A 20,708-nucleotide genomic window follows, 5' to 3' on the forward strand; every position below is an offset into this window, starting at 1 on the left:
CAGGTGATGCCAAATTGATAGATATGGTTTTGTGGAGGGGAGGTAAGCATTTGACAGCATTAACAGAACATTGATGATCCAGAGGGAATTAGAATGTAAGAAAATACTATTGCTGTTGGTAGTTCTTCATGCAGAGAGTGTTTGAGTAAGTTGGGGGGTTATGAGCAGGGCAATGGAATCATTTTCATTCCCTTATAAAATGATAAGGTTGATTAGGAGGATATATGAGGGATTGGAGGTGAACATTTACGTGCGTGGGTTCCTCTCTGGTAATTTCTGCTTGAGCAGAGGAACCAGGCAGGAGTGTCCTCTTTCCACTTTGTTATTTGTATTATATTTAGAACCATTGCAAAGAAAATAAGGGACTCAGAAATTCAAGGATATAATTGGTATGGTAGTCAAGAAAAGCTGGCTTTTTTTGCAGATGATATTATTTTATATTTGATAAGACCAGAAAAGGACAATTTAGTCTTGTAGAACATTCTGAGATGGTTTCAGATCTTTTCGGGATATAAAATTAATGAAGCTAAAACAAAGGCAATAGCTGTAAATTATGTACCTATGCATGAATTAGTTTACCAATATCCCTATTTACAGGGACATGATAAAATGAAGTACATGGGGTATAGATTAAAAATTATTCTGCTGTGGGAGCAAAGGATATGTGGGGAGAAACTAAACAAAAAATATAAAAACTGAGAAATCAGAAGTTCTTTTATGGATATGGATAGCAAGACACAAGCAGCTAAAATGTTTTTAGTTTTTTAGTTTTATACACCGGTCAGGCATATTTTTATCAAACAGTGAAGTTGTGGATAGCAAGTAATAAAGAGCTGAAGGATTTTGTCTGGGAGGGGAAGATGGCAAGAGTCAAGTGGGATAAGCTGAATCTTCCAATAGAACAAGGCAGTCTAGGATAACCCAATTTTAAGGAGTATTTCAGAGCTACACAGTTAAGGCTCCTCAGGGAAAGCTCAAGAAGCAAGGAAAGACTGGGATTTTGGATGAAGATCCTTAAGGAGAACAACAATAATCATTCAGAATATTATATTCATAAAGTAGTAGAAAGTATTCTAAGAACTAAGCAAACACAGGAATGGAGAAAGGAGATTCTGCCAATACGAATGACTGCAATTAGTTATACAGACAATAGGCAAGAAGGGTCTGGAATTTATTGGAGAAAACTGGCAAAAGAACAAGGTAATGTGAGCAAATAATAAGAGATGGAAAGGTAAAAGAATGGGAAGTGGTCAGGTATTTATCTGGACTGCACACTAGAGATTGCCTTCTCTATCATGCATTGATATCAGAGTATAGGCAAAGAGAAAGAAATAAGATGATCCCAAGTGAAAGATCAGTACTGGCAGAGTTTTTATTAGAATCTAGAACAGAAGCTGCTGTTAAAAAGGTGTTATAAAAGGTATAACTAGTACTACAAAATATTGCATGATAAGTATAAGAATCAATCATAGGAGGTTAGAAAGGATTTGGAAGACAGACTGGACAAACAATTCACAAAGAAACAACGGGGTGATATGTGTACATCTGCCAAACATGCAATAAAGTCTAGAAGATGTAGGATCTTTGCTTGGAAGTGTTTACATAAGTATTTTTATACTCCAAGTAGACAACAAAGAATTTTTCCTCAGGTAGATAGCAAATGTTGGAGGTTTGATAGGGAAGAAAGAACTAATTGGGAACATATTTTCTTGGAGTGTAATGAGATGGCAGACTTTAAAAATTCCCTGTAGACTACTCTATCAGCAATACTGGGTGCGCAGATTGGTATGAATAAGGAAATGTTTTTTGAGCTATAATATAGAATCATAATTACCTACACATAGTAAGGCATTGCTGAGTCAAATTATGGTACCTGCAAGAAAAACAATGACTAGGAAATGGAAATCAAAGTCTAAACCAACTGTACTAGAAGCAGTAAATATAGTAACAGAGATAAAGCAACTGGAAATGAGATCTTTAGAAAAGGGTAGGATCAAATTACATAGGAAAAATGGAAATTGTAGGAACAATACATACAGACAAGGAATGATGTTTAAAAGAAAATAGGATTTGAATGAGCTATACAATGTTTGACTAACAGTGACTGGATAGATAAGTAATGTATAAGGTTTGCAACTAAAATTGTCAGTATGGCTTGTTTTCATTTATATAACTGCCTATGTCATAAGTGATAATTTAATAAAGCTGTTTCGTGCTAAAAAATATTTTTTAAGCTACAAAAAATGCCAGTTTGAGGCCCCTCTCAAAAATTAACTCTAGTGGACCTGATAGGTCATGCTTCATGCTATTAAGAAGGCATCCTCAGATATTGTCAGGTCTCACTGATGCAGTGTATTTGGCCTTGGAGACTGCATTGAGGATCTACTCTCTAGTAATAATTGGAGAGTACTGGTTGGGGTATGTTTTTCAGTTGTGTCTGGTGAGGAGAGTAGGTTAAGATCGGAACTAAATGTATTGGCCAATAGCTTTGCTATATTCTCCAACTCAGTGTAAGTGGCTCCATTTACAATTAATTCATTACATTGTTCTGTATTACCTATGGGGTTGTGGACATAGCTGAAGAATGCCTTATGATGGTCTTTAGCCTGGTAAGCTATTTTAACTTCAAACTTAGCTTAGGAAGACATAATTAGTCCCCTGAGTTGCTTATTTAGTTTGTGGACAAAGTGATTACCTTACTGTGCATTGCACTTTCTATTTTTTGACACAATTTTCTTCCTTTCTTCTGTTGTACAACCTGTTAATGCTGGGATTCCACCAGGATTGCTTGTTTTTTTTTAGTTGTTCTGGGTTAAGTTTAGGTTGCTTTTTTCTGCCTCATGCAGATGTACACATTTGTAAAGGGTTTTTGTGAATGACTCAGCATAGGCAACAGTATTCCCCGGATTTAGGACTTTAGATTTTGCCAGAGTATCACTTAAAAGTACAAAGTTTGCTTTGAAATAATTCCTAAAAATTCCATGGTTACACAACATTCCCTCATGCTGGTGAAGACTATGTTGAAGATGTTTGAATTCCCTCATGGGCATTCAGACTACTTGATCTAGGGCATTCACACTGATAAAATCCAGGAATCTTTGGGCCTCCAAGTTTGGAGTGACATATGATTCCCTCTTTATAGTGGGGTAGTTGAAGTCATCCATCTGTATGGTGTTGGGTTGAATGGGGAGTGACTCTAGTTCATTTAGAGGGGGACCTATAGCATGCAAGGATATGGTATGGGACTTTGCTTATAGTAAGCTGTACATGAGAAGATCAAATGCATCATATTGCTTGACGAACCTTAAGGTGTGTGTATTTATTTTTAAACACCTTTATTGAATTATCATTTGTGACATAGGTAAATTTACATTTATGTAAAAGTAATCAAACTCTATTAACAAGTTCACATTTACAAACATTATACTTCACATATATTGCTACATTTCAAATAATCAAAGCAACATTATATAAATTACTCAATTCCTGCCTTTTTAAACAAGAAACAACTTTATTAAACCATTATTTATGACATAGGCAATCATATATTTATATAAATGAAAACAAACCACAGCAACAATCCTAGTTACAAACATTTTACATAACAAACCATACTTACACACTCCTAATTGCAAACATTGTACATCACTTATAATCTACCCAGTCATTTTCAGTCCAACATTACATAGCTCATTGAAGTCTTACCTTCTTTTAAACCTCATTCTTCCCCTGTATGCATTGTTCTCACAATTCCCATTTTATTCTATGTAGTTTGCTGCTACCCTTTTCTAAATATCTCAATTCCAGTTGTTTTCTCTCTGTTACTATATTCACTACTTCTGGTATAGCTGGTTTAGATTTTGATTTCCATTTTCTTGTAACTGCTTTTTTTTTTGGCAGACACCATAATTGGACACAGAAAGGCCTTACCATGTCTAGGCAATTCTGATTCTGTATCATGGCTCAGAAAAATCATTTCCCTAGTCACACCAATTTGCCCATCCAACATCTCTGACAATGTGTCCCACAGTGAATCCTTAAAGTCTGTAAACTCACTGCACTCCCAGAAAATATGTTTCCAATTACCTCTTTCTCCCCTATCACGCCTCCAGCATTTGCTGTCTACCTGAGGAATAGTTCTCTGGAGTCTACTTGGGGTAAACATTTCCAAGCAAAAATCCTAAATCTTCTAGATTTTGTTGTATATTTGGCAGACATGCATATATCCTTCCATTGTTTCTTTGTGAATTGCTTATCCATTCTCTCTTACCAAACCTTTCTAACCACCTCTGATTAATTCTTATACTTATCATGCAATATTTTATATACTCTACTTAGTATTTCTTTTTCAATGACAACTTCTGTTCTAGATTCTACTAACAACTCTACCAGTGATGGTCTTTCATTAAGGACCCCCCTATTTGTTTCTCTTTGCCTATACTTTGATATCAATCCATGATAGGGAAGCCACTCTCTAACCTGAAGTCCAAATAAATTATTGGTGTCTTCCCATTCTATCATATTTCCCTCTCTATTTGTTTTATCCCAATACCTTGGTTCCTTTGCCAGTTTTCTCCAATAAGTTGCAGCCCCCTCTTGCCTATTGGGCCAGATTCAATAAAGCTTGTACTAAGTGTACACGATATGTTTTCAATAAAAATTCTTATCACATTTTTTGTGCTCTAGTCACTCAGAAAGATTACACTAAGTGTTAATGTAGTCTACACTTTGTGGTAACATTTATGAATCCCTCTCAATATTTAAAACTGCTAGAATATCAGTAGAAAAACTAAAATTAGGTGGAAGAATGTGTGTGTTATTTGTGTTGTCTGTTCACTCAGAACAGTGTACACTTAGTGTAGGCTTTATTGAATCTGGCCCATTGTCTGTATCCCTGATTGCAGTTATCCCTAATAGTAGAATTTCATTTCTCCGTTCCTACATTAGCTTAGTTCTTAGGATACTTTCTGCTACTTTATAGGTATAATAGTCTGCCGGATTATGGCTAGTCTCCTTAAAGGCCTACATCCAAAATCCCAGTCTCTCATTGTTTCTTGAGTCCCCCACCCATTTCATCATCATCCCTTTCCACTTTGAATCATAGTTCTCTGCTTGTGCTATGTATAGGAGCTAACTGTGTAGCTCTGAAATACCTCTTCCAATCAGGTAATCCCAATCTGCCCTGTTCTATTAGAGGAAGCAGCTCATCCCACTTGACTCTTGCCATCTTCCCCTCTCAGATAAAGTCCTTCTGCTGTTTATTAATTGCTATCCTCAACTTGCTATCCACAACTTCTTCTCTGGTTGATAAAAATATGCCTGACCTGTGTATAAGACTAATGGGACTAAAACATTTTAACTGCTTGTGTCTTACTATCCATTTCCATATAACAAAGCTTCCATTTTCTCAGTTTTTCTATTATCTTTTTAGTCTCTTTTCACATATCCTTAGCTGCCACACCAGAATCATTTTAATCCATACTCCTAAATACTTCACTTATGTCCCCACAACTATAGATATTGCTGAATCAATTTATATGTGGGTACATAATTTATTACTATTGTCTTTGTTTTAGCTTCAATAATTTTGTATCCAGAAAAGATCTGAAACTGTCTCAAAATATTCTACAACACTGTAATGTCTCTTTCTGGTTTTGTCAGGTGTAAAATAATATCATCTGCAAATACAGCCAGCTTTTTTTGACCACCATACCAATTATATCCTTGACTTTCTGTCATATCCTTTCTCTGCATCAAGACCCAACAACAACAGTGATATTTTCTTACATTCTGCTTCCCTCTGGATCATCAATGTTCTGTCAGTGTTGTCAAGTGTTTGCCTCCCTTCCACAAAACCACATTGATCCATATCTATCAGTTTTGGCATTACTTTTGCCATTTTTTAGCCATTATAGACATGAACACTTTATGATCATGGTTTAGTATTGAAATGGGCCTGTACGAAGCTGGATCTGATGGATCTTTGCCCTCTTTAGGTATTACAGCTAACACTGCTTTCTTCCAGGAAGGCAGTACTTCTCCTCCTCTTAAGATGCTGTTAAACAAAATATTCCAAATCTTTATCAGTGTTTTCCTCCTAGCTTCCAAACTTCCACAGGAATATCATCTATTCCTGGGGACTTTCCTGTGGATCGGTTATACATCACAATTTTTATCTCATCTCCTCCTATCCTAACCGTTAGTAACTGAGCCTCATGTACATCTAACATTGGCATATTTAATTCTTCCACAAACATTTCCATGTGTATCTTTTCTTGATTTTCATATTTCTCTGCTTTACACAGACTTTCATAGAATTTCTGAAATATTTTTAATATATTAGTTAGTATATGTAATCATACAGTAATTAGTATTACCCCATTACCATCAACATGTGAACATGTGAACCTTGCAACAAAAGAGGAAAACAGTCTGGATAAGGTGTACAGAAATGTAAAAAATGGCTTACAAAGCAGTACCTTATCCACATCTGTGAAACTCATACCATCTGGCCATCCTGCTGCTTCCTGCGTACACACCACTGCTGAAAAGGGGCAAATCTATAACCAAACAAGTAAGGATATGGCCTGAGGGAGCAGTCTTGGCACTACAAGACTGCTTTGAATGTACAAACTGGTTAGTGTTTAGAGAGGCAGCTGTAAAGAACCACCATATTGAGCTGGAAGAGTATACAAAATCTGTAATGGCCTATATTTCAAAATGTGTTGCTGATGTAACAGTCATCAAATGTCTAACCATGCATGCTAATCAGAAACCCTGGCTATCCAGTGAAGTATATGACCTCTTAAAGGCACGGAATGCTTCATTTAAATCAAAAAACAAGGATAAGCGAGGCCAGAGCAAATCTAAGTAGAGGTATAAAAGAGGCTAAGAGGATCTATGGATGTAAAATTCAGGAACACTTCTCTGGCCAAAGGGACTCCAGACGTATCTGGCAAGTCATGCAAGCAATAACCAGCTACAGGCCTGCATCCCCCCCATGTGATGACAATACAGAATTTCTGAACAAACTAAACACCTACTTCAACAGATTTTACATGGACAACACTGTGCCAAATAAGCTCTCCATCGAACAGGGTGAGGAGGTGCTATGTCTAAGAACATCTGATGTGCTGAAGACCCTGAGGCAAACAAACCCAAGAAAAGCAGCCGGTCCTGATAATATTATGGGAAGGGTTCTAAGAGACTGTGCTACCCAACTGTACTAAAAAATATATTCAACACATCTCTACAACTAGCCATTGTACCTAATTGCTTCAAAAATACAACAATCATTCCCTTACCAAGAAATCCGAACTGACAAGCCTAAATGATTACCAACCAGTTGCTCTTACATCAACAGTAATGAAGTGTTTTGAGCGGTTGTTCAAGAACTTCATCTCTTCAAGCCTACCTGCAACACTGGATACATTATAGTTTGCTTATAGAATCTTACCGCTGCATGGCTGATGCAATAGCTATAGCACTTCATGAATCCTTGACACATCTAGAGAACAAGAATTGCTATGTCAGAATGCTGTTCAGCAATTTTAGTTTCACCTTTAACACTGTCAGTTCCCCGAATCTGATATCAAAGCTGATCCAGCTGGACATCAGCATCCCCCTATGTAACTGGATACTGGACTTTCTCATCAACAAACCCCAAAAAGTGTGTGAGAAATAATAGTTCAATCAGTATTACATTGAGCATGAGCCTCTACTGTTCACCTTGTTGACACACAACTGCATGGCCAAGCATGAATGCAACAAAATCATCAAGTTTGCAGATGATACCACTGTTGTAGGTCTTGTCAGAAATGGTGAGAAAACAGCCTACAGAGATGGAGTATCTGATAGGCTGGTGCAACAGGGTCTTAAATACATGCAAGATAAAATAATTAATAGTGGATTTCAGGAGGACTCAGCAGATACATCAACCTCTGGAAATTAAGGGGGCGGCAGTGAAAAGAGTCAAAAACACCAAGTTCCTAGGGGTACACATCTCAGATGACCTATCCTGGTTGACTCATATTAGCCACACAATGAAGAAGGCACAACAACGTCTGCACTTCCTATGAAAGTCTCAGTCCATCCTCAAATCCTTCTACATGGGGACCATTGACAGCATCCTCTCAAATAACATCATAGTTTGGTATGGTAACTGCAAAACATCTGACAAGGCTCTCCTGAGGGCAGTAGATAGTGGAAAAAGTAATTGGTTCCTCGCTCCCATCCATGGATGATCTGCATGAGACTTGGTGTGTGGGTAGGGCTAGGAAGATAATTGATGATCAAACTCACCCTACCCATGGCATGTACTTCCGCCTTTCCTGGGGCAGGTGGTATTGCAGCTTACACTGCAAAACATCTAGACTGAACAGGAGCTTCTTCCCTCTATCCATAAGGCTGCTGAACTTGAATGTCAGGCATGGCAGTAAATAATCAGATCAATATGCCACTTGCTGTGAAGTATCATCTATAGTAATCACTCTGGCAAATTGCTACAATATCTGGTGCAGTTAGCCTTGTTTCTTCGGCTATTACTTACTTACTGAATGTTCAATAGTCAGGAGTGAGTCATCACTCCATACATGTGCAATATGAACATCAGAATATATCATACTACACCTGATGAAGTGCAATAGTCTAAGAAATCACAATGTGAAGTCATAGTCTTTGCAATACCTACTAGTATAATATTGTCTGTCTTCCTGTCCAATTGTGGTAATTGTGTTAATATTTTAATTATTACTGTATGTGCATTAGTCTTACTGTCATTCAAACTATGTTTCATTATGTCTTGCATGGGGACCCAAGCAATGTAATTTCATTCAGCTTGCACTGCTGTGTATATCTGATCAACAATAATGTTTACTTTGATTTTTGACTAATACCTCTACAGGATATATTGGTACCTTCCTTGTTATAGGCTCCCTAATCTTGGTGACACCCATTTCTACTTTCTGTTGCCTGAGTCGTTGTGCTAAAAGGTTTTGTGCTCTATGGTTATTATCAAAAAAATAGTTGCTTAACAGCAATCTTTCTAAGCTTGTCTATTATTGAGGTAATCCATTTTTTCTACTTAGCATTCTGCAGTTGATCCTCTTGTTCTGTGAGATTCCCCCATTCTGCAATACTTTAACATTTGTCAGTCCCTCTAAATAATTTTTACTTCTTAACCATAGCTCCCTTTCTTTTATTTCCACCCTATTTTTAAACCCCACCTTCATTTTATCCCACTCCCTAGCTATATTTTCAGAAGTAATTTCTTGCCTCTTGAATAGCTCCTGAATAATCTCCACTACCCATTCCTTAAATTCCTCTCTTTCAACAGATAGGTAGCAAAGCTCCAGTGTCTCAATTTTATTGCCCTGTGTTTTTATTTTAGTTATTATTTGCTCATGATCTGAAATAGTTATTGGGTGCGTATCAAAACCATCAGCTAAATGCACATGTTGCCATGAAGTGTAAATTCTGTCTAGACTAGCCCCGTTTTTATATCTTGGGGAATTATGTAAATTCATTCTGAACTCCTATTACTGAATTCACATCCTCCATGCCAAATATTTTTATAAATTTCTTCAAAAATCTATCCTCCTTTGTTACACTTTCCATTTTGGGCCCCCCGACACATCTTTACTGCTGCAAATCAAATTCCACTCCCCACCTGTAAATAATATTTTTTGCTGAAAACTGATTTCTCCCAGAATTTTCTTAAGCTCCATTACAGCAGTTTTAGGTGAAATATAAATACATGCTAGTGTAATCCTCCTCCCTGGCCAGTAGTCCCTTAGCACTACAAATCTGCCATTATCTTTTTTTATCCTCTTATATCACTATGGAAGCTCCTCTTGCAATTAATATAAGTACTCCTCTTTTTCTTTGCCCCAGATAATCTGCTGAATAACCATCCTGAAAACCTTTCTTTATGAAATTCACACGTTCAGGTCTTCCCAAGTGTGTATCCTGTTTATTTGCACTCTACATTTTTAATATAGTTCACTATTCTTTCTTTTTTGTATTTATCTGAGACCATTGACATTTAAGGACATTACAGAAAGTGTCATTGTATTAAAAAGTTATTATACCCACATTTTATGTATGAGACCTTTTTTGTTACATGCATACACGGTTTGGCAGGTAACTTTTATGCAGTTTCTTGTCATATCCATTGGAGCCTATGTCACATCTTGCAAAACTTTTTGTTTTATTGAAAGCCCTCAAACAAAAAAACAAACCCCAATACCCCCTAAAACCTATTAATTTAACAGTAACACACAAAACTTGAAGCTTTACCCTCCTAATAGGAACAAATGTGCCAAACTGACAGCCACACTCATAGACTTGAGTTAACCTAAAAGAGGGTATCCATGGTAAGACAATGGTGCAGCCTGTGCTTCTACTAAGTGCTAACTAGCTTTGTCTTATCCTTATTGCTCTCCCTGCTGGGAAAACTCCTCAGTGCTTTCAGAGAACATTATCTCCTAGCCAGTTTCTCTTTGCTTTTTTCCCCCAGCCAATCTTTTTCCACCAGACTGTAACCAATTTCTCTTTATCAGATTGTCTCTATAGGGACATAGGGACAGAGAACCAGCCAGCCTGTTTCTCATTATCAGGTTGTTTCCATGGAGACACGAGGGTCAGATACAGAATTATTATTAAGCACACATTCATTTGTTCAAAAAAGCCTCATATTATTCAGCATTCTTTTTCCTTTACTTGCTTTCTCTTAAAACGCATTACAAAATCAATCTAAGATCCTTAATCACGCCATTTCCCCATGCAATAATGAGGAAAAGCACATTCATTTTTATTTTGTCATGCTCTTTTAACCAGGCTTTTTTTTTTACATTGCAGTGCCTACATTTCTTAAAAGTGAACAAGAAAGAGAGAGGGGAGAAAAAAAAAAAAGAACAGCAACACCTATTTACAATCCCCATTACAGTTAAAAATAACCGAGAAAACGTTATTTTATAGCATGCAAAAAAAAAACATAAACCACAAAAATAGTACTATTAAGAAAGAAATGTTTTCTTTACTTACAGTCTCCTCTCTCTTCCCTGCCCCCCAAAATTTTTCTAAACATTAAAGTATATGCCCTACTTCGTGTCATTAGAGTCCCCCAAAAATCCAACAAATTCTGAAAAACTGCAATATTTCCAGGTTTTCTTGTTCTGTCATATTTCACAAATATAATGATTGCATTGTAATCCCCATTAAGTTACTGTTTTTATTACTGTTAAACTCTCTCTCCCAAATCCTTTCTCTGCTTCATTTCCAACACACTCTTGATTCTTCTACTCAACTCTCATGCTCCCTTCCTTCTCCCAACATTTTCCATTAAAACAGGTTGCTGTGGTCTTTATTACCAGAAGAACAAGAAGCAGAATCCCCTTCTGTTTCACAGCTCACTTTTTGTTGGACAAACTTTTGTATTTCCTCCTTAGCAAGTACTTCATCCAAAATGATTTTGTGCCTCCAGGGAAAAATGCCATGAAGACAGCTGGGTATAGCAGTTTGAATCTCACACTTGTGTATCGACATAGTGGAATTAATTTACTCCCCTTCTGCCTGCTGTACAATAAGTAATCATTTTCCAGAAACATGCTGCCATCTCCCACTTTTAGTATTTTGTCCTTCTGCCACAGTTTTGTCAGAATCAACTCTTTCTGCTAGTAGGATTGCATTTTTACTATTAAAGGTCTGTGTTGCTTTCTCATAGCCAGGTTTGGTGTGCACACACAATGTGCCCTTCCAAGTAAGAACTCCTGCTGTGGAATACCAGTCCATTTGCTTATTTGTGCTTTCATAAAATTAATGCAGTTTGTTCCTTCCAGCTTCTCTGGTATAGCTGAAAATCTCACATTTTCCCCAAGTGTTCTGTCCTCTAATTCTATTATTTTTTTAAACATCTCTTCCTGAGCAGTCTCATATTCAGGCCATCCTTTTCTTCATTACAGTCTCTAATTTTTGTAGCTTTATCACGTCACCTGAATCTGTCTAAAGTGTCATCTATTTTTCCAGCCTTTTGTTATTTGTGTGTACTCCATCAGTGTTTCATTTACTTTAACATGGTCTGTGTGCAGTTGTCTTAAATCTTCCTGTAGGTTACTGCAAGCCATGTCTGGATGTTGGATTGCTTTTTTGCTGAACATCTACAGAACTTTCCCCAATCAGTGTTTCTGCCTCACATTTTGTAGCTGATTGTTTTTTCCAGGTGCTCTATATTTCTTTTTCATGGCATTCAGGCAATACACTTTCTAGCCAGTTACAAAAATGCACCCATAAACACAAAAGTCTACTGGCCTTCTCTGTTGAGTTTCTGTTTTCACACTGGGAGAGCTAGAGTTAAGCCATCATTCTATGTGCAGCCATCTTGGAAGTCTCAAGGTGTATTTGTATTTATTTTTTTATGTAAATTGAGACACCTCCACCTTTTGTCCCTTTCTGTGCAGCAGCTGATTTAATAGTTTATGCTACCACCCTTGTAAGAAAGAGAACCAGCCACACAATGGGTGCAAACAAGACGTTTAATTAAAAAAATATATTTTAAAATAACTTGGACTTCATCAGACTCTAATGAAAACCATTATGACTCTGTTTAAAATACCCTCACCAAAAATCACATATTGGACAAGCACCAATAACATGTTCTTATATTTAAATAACATTCACCTTAAAATTTTAAAACTGTTTTTAACCCGTATGTCAGTGAAAAAAATTAATCAAAAGGTGGTTGTATATCAACTCTTATTCTTGTATAGGAACAGTGTGATTACATAAGCACATCATATTACTTAAAGTATGACCATAGCCATTAATTGTTTGCACTCAACAGGCTTTCATTAAGACCAGGGAAAGTGTATGCATTTAGTTTAGTCTGCCAAATTAGTTCTTTAACCTCAATTAAATCAGTCCAAGGACCCCCAGAATATTTTTCCACTGTGTACACCCCATACGATAAAACATTAAGTATAGGAAACTTGAAAATATATTTAAATAAGGCATTGTTCTTGTTCTTAATTTTTAAATCATGAATCTTTCCCACATATAAACAACTGCATTCCTAACATTGGGCAATATAAAACTACATGTACAGTGAAAGGTATTTTTTTAACTAACATTTTGTTAACCACAATTACATCCTTCTCCAATACATGTTTGCATTGGGAATAAAAGGTACATTTGAAGGTACCTGTTTTTTGTTTGTGTAATTCATTACGGCACTCTCCCTTGTCTCAAAATAGTTTTTATATACTTTCCCATTTTAAAAACAATACACTGCTCATTTCCAAACTTGTCAAGGATGTTCTCAGAACAAGAGAAAATCTTCCAATTTCTCTTTAGAACCCCTGTAATGCCTGAATGGTCTACAGTAAAAGTTGTAACAAAAGAATGTGTATATTTGGCATATTCAAACTTGTTCATGTAAGTGTTGTTCAAGGGATGTTCATGCTCAGACAATAAAATGGGTCAAAAATATCCATTTTTTTCTCTTGTTGGTAACTTTATCAAATATTTTTTGTACCAACCTGGTGGGATAACCCCTAGCATATAACATGAGGGCCAATTCATTGCTTTCAAACATAAAACTTTCATCCTCAGACACCATTCGGGCAAGGCTAACATATTATCCCTTGACAAACCCTATCTTCTGATGTTCAGGATGGCAGCTTGTGTAGTGCAAAAGACTATTTGAATAAGTGGGCTTTCTAACAAATCTCCTTCTTTCCACATCTTTACTGATTTCAACATCAAGGTAACTGATTCTATAAGGGTTGCAAGTGTATGTAAACTTCAAGAAAGATGTCCAATTAAGAAAACTAATAAACTCATGCATTTCATCTATAGCTTTGTTCCAAATAATAAATATGTCATCCAAAAAACATAGATATCCCATGGGGATGGGCAAAATGAATTGAGGACATATTTCTTTTCCAATTGGAGCATAATGATTTTAACACCAATGGGGGCATATGTGACCCCCCATACCAACTCCCTTCTTTTAGAGAAAATATTAGCCCTCAAAAAAAAAAAAAAAAGTAATTGTTTTTAATACAATTTTCATTAGGGTATCTAGAGTATTAATCTCTTTGTTGCTATAATCAGTGGATTCTACCAAAAAGTCATAGAACCACTCTAAACTGACATTGTGTGAAATGGCACTGAATATGTTTGTGACATCGGTGGTTAAAAAGACATCTTTGTTGAAATCTAAACCTCTTAAGTTTTGCCAGAAAATACCATGAATCTCTGCATAAATGACCAAACTGATAGACATTTTTTAAGCTTAATATCTATATACCTGAGCAGAGGATGGATCTTGGATTTCCCTGCATTCACTATTAGTCTCATCGGGGGACATCGACAATGCATTTATGGATCTTTGGAATGCCAAAGATTGAAGGCACAATGGGAAAATTTGAATTCAGAAATAATATGTGCACATAACTAATTTGTACCTGATCAAACATACCCTGTATCATCAAATCTGTTTTTCTATATGAAATTTTGAGAAAATTGATGGAGGTTTTCTCATAAAATTCATCATCAAACAAAAGCACATTCATTTTGTCAACATAATCAAATGTATACATGATTTATCACCCCCCCCCCCCAATCAGGTTTCATTACTCTCACTTCTTTATTGTTACTTAGCTGCTTGAGCAAATTATATTTAGAATTGGTGAGGTTAAAGTCAAATTCTTTACTGTTGGCTTGTAACTGTACCCTGAAATCAAGTTGACAAAGTTTTTCAAATAAAATTAAAGACAAATAGAGACAGGGGTTTGAAGGTGCTTTTCCTTTGTAACTTGTTCTGGATATATGAAGTACATTGGTTCTCTAACCACGTTTTTAAGTTAAGTTTTCTTAGGAACCTTTTCAAGTCAATAATCAAGTCATTAATTTTAGACCTGGTCGAGGGTACAAATGTGAAAACCTTATCAACAGATCCCCAAATTCTTGCCCATAAGAAAATTCAGTAAAATTATAAACTTTAAAGTCACCGTTGGTATATAAATAAATTTAAAAAAATGATGGGGCCACAATCTTCAGAAACAGTCACCTGAGTATCTATGGATAAAAGGGGGCAACTTAATTCCTCCTCCTGCTGAATTACCACCTCGGTCATTCTGTTGATGGCAGACTCCCAAATCTGACATGAATTGTTCCCAATATATTTGTTGTGGGTTTCCCTGATTTTGTAACCTTTACACCTATAGCAATCTTACCCCCTCTGCAAAATACTTGACAAATGTATTAAAAAAAAGTTATGTATGTGCCATAACATTTCATCTGTGTTGTCAATCTTCATTTAGCCTTGACCTTTGGAACATGGTTCTGATCCTCAGAACTGGCTCAGCCATTACACAGCTCAAGTAAACCAAAAACTCTGGAGCTAAGACTTTCCCCACATTACCCCTCTCCAGATTACCTCAGATCGCGTTTGCAGCTACAAAGGGAAACAGAAGAATATGTATATGGAATTGAGGCTATATCCAAGGTCAAACCTGATAAAGTTACCAGGACAAGCGTCCAATCCTCCAAAAAGTCTGCAGGAGGGGGAAGGCAGGTGGGGTGCCAAAGATAAATGAAGACAGACAACACAGATGGAATGTTATGATACGTACAATAACATCTTTATTTGATGTTGTCAATCTTCATTTATCCTTGACCTTTGGGCCAGAGTCCCCAGCTACTTTAGATCTTGGGTGGCCTTATGGAAGGATATTCCTGAGAACCATAGAGCCACAGGGATGCTCTTCCCCTGGAGACCAGATCCAATTTGTAATGAATGATAAAGGTATGTGAAGTAGCGAAGCCTTGCAATGGAAAACAGCATGGCTATTGCCCTAGTAGACTGCGCTCTCACTAATGCTAGTAACTGGAGATTCTTTTTATTGAATATGAAAGTAATACAGTCTCTTAACCATCTTGACAAGGTGACTTTTGAAACAGATTTCCCCAGAGATGGACATGAAAAAAAAAACAAATAACTGATATGATTTTCTAAATTCTTTAGTTCTGTTGAGGTAGAAATGCAATTGTCTGTGAACATCCAGCAAATGTAAACAATATTCACCTTTGTTGGAAACATTTGGAAGGTTTGATTAATATTTGTTTCTGACACCATCTTTGTAAAAAAAGATGGGTTGGTTCTTAGTGAAACCCTATCCTTATGAAAAATCAATTTGGGAGAGAAAGTTTAACAGTAATAAAAACAGTAACTTAATGGGGATTACAATGCAATAATTATATTTGTGAAGATGGTGCTTGTATTTCAGAAATCCTTCTAGCAGAAGTAATGGTGAACAGTAAAATGGTTTTCCATGAGAGAAACTTTAAGTGACAGATAGCTGCCGGTTCAAACAGGCAAAGTACCAAAGACTGCAAAACTATAATCAGATCCCAATCAGCTAGAGGGTCTTTAAATTGTGGTTTCAACTGCAGGCTCCCTTCATGAACACTTTACACAATATATGGCAAATTATTGAATGATCCTCAAAGCCATTGTGGAAAGTGGAAATTGGAAATAACAGCTAGTTGGACCTTAATAGTCGAGGTGGAGGCTCCTTGTCCGAAAAGTATAGCTAAAAACTCCAATACTTTTTCAACTGGTGTGGAAAAGGTATTAAGACCATTATTGTGTGCCCAAATAGAAAATCTTTTCCACTTGCTGTGGTACAGTTTACTGGTGGAAGGTTTATGAGAAGCCAATAACATGTTTTTGGACTGGAGTTGATAAATGTTTCTGCCTGATGACTAACGGATTTGGAGAAGCCAAGCTGTAAGCTTGAGGTTCTGAAGACTGGGGTGCACCAGTTCCTGTGGATGAGAAAGATCTGGAACTGGGTCCAGAATCCATGGGTGGTGAATTTGATGAGGCCACAAAAAGGGCAACCAGACTTGTCAAGGCCAAAAGGGCACAGTGAGGATCACACCTTGCTTCTGAACCTGATGGCCTTCTTTAACAAGAGAGGAATCAGTGGGAAGGGGGGAAAGGACTAGATTACCCCAAGGGCCAATTGTGAAGGAGAAAGTCTCTTGGGGACTCCCCCTGAGGGGGTATTAAGATAAAGTAGCTGCAGCATTTGTTGTTCAGGGGTGATGCAAAGAGGTCACAGCAAGGCTGGCCCCAGTGGTGGAAAATCTCCTTCATAACTCCGGGAATGAGACTACTTGTGAGGCAGGAGAATGCATATGCTCAGTTTTTCCACTGTCATGTTCAAGCTCTCTGGGATGTACATTGCTATAAGAAAGTGGATGGAGGATATTTATTTATTTATATTTGTTTACCAGGAAATTCCAGCTGGAAGCAGGTCCTTTTTCAGCGGATGCCCAGGGAGAAAAGCTCCACATCATGTACATGATAAATAGAGATACAAAGATATCACCCATTATCAAACTTTAAGGGCTTCTTGACACAAGGGGTAAGATTTGGTTCCACCCTGTTTGTTTACGTACCAGACTACTGACATGTCTGACTGAATTGCAATTGTTTCTAGAGGGAGGACAGATTGGAAGGCTTGCAACACTAAGAGCACTGCCCTCAGTTCCAGAACACTGATATGCAGATTGGCTTCTATCAGGGACCAATTGCCTTGGAATGTTCTTCCCAGATAATGTCTCCCCACCCCATCTGGGATGCATCTGTGGTCACTATGGCTTTGGGCTGAGGTGGAACAAAGGGATGGCCTAAAAGAACTTTCTTGGATTCCATCCATCAGGATAAATCCTTTTTGCAACACCTGGTAATTAAAATTGGATGGGTTAGGATGGACCATTGGGAAGCTAGAAGCCATTGTAGCAGCTGCATGTGAAATCTTGGTAGCGGTAATGGTTACTGCCATGGACCATAAAGCTCAAAGAACTAGAAGTGCAGGAGCCTTGTCTTTAGAAAGAATGGCTTGTACTTGGGATTTTACCTTCTGTAGCCTGTGAAGAGGAAGGGAAGCTACACAAGAGATGGTATTCATATGAGCTCCTATGAATTCTAGATCTTGAATGAGACTTAGCTGAGATTTTGATTGATTCACTGTAATGCCCAGACGAGTGAACAGGTGCAGAATGAAGTCTGCTGCTTGAAGCAGTAGATGCCTGGTGGCAGCAGTGATGAGCCAGTCATCTAGATAAGGACCCCCCCCCCCAGAATCCATGCAGTCTCAAGTGAGATGTTACTGCTGTCAGACACTTGAACACCCTGGGGGCTGTGGTGAGGCCAAAGGGCAGCACTCTGAACTGAAAATGACTGGCTCCTAGCTGAAAGCAGAGGAACCTTCTGGAGAGTTTGCCCATTTTTATGTAGTAATATGCTTCCTGAAGGTCTATAGAGCACATCTAATCCTTTTCCTCTAGAAATGGAAGTATAAACTAAACCATGACCATCCGGAATTTTGCTTTCAGAACAAATTTGTTCATAAGGCTGAGATCTAAAATTGGTCTCAAGTCCCCTGTCTTTTTTGGCACCAAAAAGAACCCCGAGTAAAATTAGGATCTTATCTAGTCTGGTGGGAATTCTTGGATGACTAGCTTTTGAATCCCTCTGACTGGGTGGAACATCGAGGAGTCTTCATTTTGATCTTGGAAAATGAATAAAGGTAATATAGTAACCTCTGGCAATGATCCTCTGCACCCAGGAATCCGGTTATTTGCTGCCAAGCTCTTGAGGGCAGAGAAAAATCTTCCCTCGACTGCTTCCAGATGTAAGCAATTGGGCCCTCTTTCAGGAGCTCTGGTAGGATTGTCTATAGAAGGAATCTCTGGAACCTTGATTTTGCAGGTCAGCATCTTCCATTAGCACTCACCCCTCTGCCCGAAGGGGAGCTACCATGTGTGTCCTAAAAAGGCCCTTGGGATTTTTTGAACATCTCCCTGCTTCTCTGATTCCTACAGTAGGATTGTTAGGGAGCAGAAAAACATATACCCACTGCAGATTGGGTCTTTCTATCTTTCTTGCACCTGGCTAAAGTTTCTTTCACTTTGGGACCAAATAAGTAAGATCCGTCAAAAGAAGCATTGATGAAGGAAGACTTAAATGGCTCCGCAAACTCACACAAGCAGATCCAAGTGTGACACTTTATGGCAATGCCTGAACCCGCTGCCCTGGTCATCTCTTCAGCTGCATGCACAATGAGCCTCATGGCTGAGTTGGAAATAAACTCCAGGGTGGCTTTCTGGAAGGTCACTTTATCCTGGACCTCCTCAGACACAGATCTTGCTAGGGTATCTGATAACTCCTTGATCAGATCCCTCTGCAGCCTAGTGAAATGTGTCATAAAATTCAAAGACCTTAAAGTGAAAGTCGAAGCATACACCCACTTTCTGAATCTATCCATCATCCCAGACTCTAGATTAAGGGGATGAACACTGGAGCTCTCATCAGCTAGTTCCTTTTTAATGGCTGCTGCCGCCACCACCATAGCATCTACCACTAACCCCTTAGCCCAATGCTGGTTGTCTTCTGGAGCTGGGAGTATTTTATCTGGGTCCCCTCTTGTTCTCTATATTCATTAACGATCTCCATACTATCATACCAAATTCAAACTGCATACACTACACAGATGATTCCACACTAATTTGCTCAGCTTCCTCCCAGTCAAATCTGTGCTTAGAAACCCAGCTAACCTTTAACAAAGTTGAAAAATGGCTCTCTGACCATCGTCTGATCTTAAACCCTAACAAAACTAAGTTGCTACTTTTTACCCCCACATCCAGGTTGAACCCCCTGTCTTTTACTATTTCCTCTAACAATGGGACCACAATTCATCCTGACACCCACATAAAACTATTAGGAGTTAATATCGACAACAATCTTAAATTCGACATTCATATCAATAATACAATTAAAACTGTCAACAAAAAACTAGGGTCACTTTACAAGATTAAGTCCTTTCTCACGCCAACTGCTCGTATGGCCATTGCTCACTCTCACTTATCTTACTATATGCTTCCCCTGTTCTGACCAACCTAGGTAAAGCTGAACTTAATAGATTATCAGTTTGCTATAATCATATAGCCAGATTTGCCACTGGCCCGCCTTACAAGACACATCACTGCACTAATCTAATATTGCTTGGGTGGCTTGAATTACCTTCCCTAATCCAACTCAACCAGCTGGTACTTGCCCATAAAATCTTACACCAACTGGACAAAACCCCTGCACTGAAACCAATAATCTACCCCTATAACAATCTAAACATGCTTAGATCATCAAAAAAACTACTTCTCCAAACTATCAAAGCAAACAACTCAGCCTGCGACTCCTATTCACCAACTATGTAGAAAAAATCTGGAACTCCCTACCAGCTAATATTTCCCTAGAACCCTCCTCAAAACAATTTAAGCATAGTCTAACTATACATTTTAAATTACACTGGTCCTGCTCATGTTCTAAACCTGACTAATTCATGTTGTGTTGAAATGTACTTTCTCCCATGTTTCTCAATGTCCTTGATATGCTCATAGATGTCAACTGAGGATCTAACTGTTGATTTCTGATATACTGTAAATATTTATATTGTATTGTATTGATTGTCACTGTTTCCTATGTAATTGTATTCCTATCTCTGATTATATGAAATTGTATTTGTTTTTCCTTTGGAGCTTTTCTCCCCGGGCCTCTGCTGAAAATGGACATATATCCAGTCAGACTATCCTGGTCAACAAATGTAAAATAAATAAATAAATCTGGTCTACAGGGAATTGGT

This window comes from Protopterus annectens, chromosome 7.part1 (genome assembly GCF_019279795.1).
Source record: "Protopterus annectens isolate FY-2018-M chromosome 7.part1, PAN1.0, whole genome shotgun sequence".
In the NCBI taxonomy this organism is placed as follows: Eukaryota; Metazoa; Chordata; order Ceratodontiformes; family Protopteridae; genus Protopterus; species Protopterus annectens.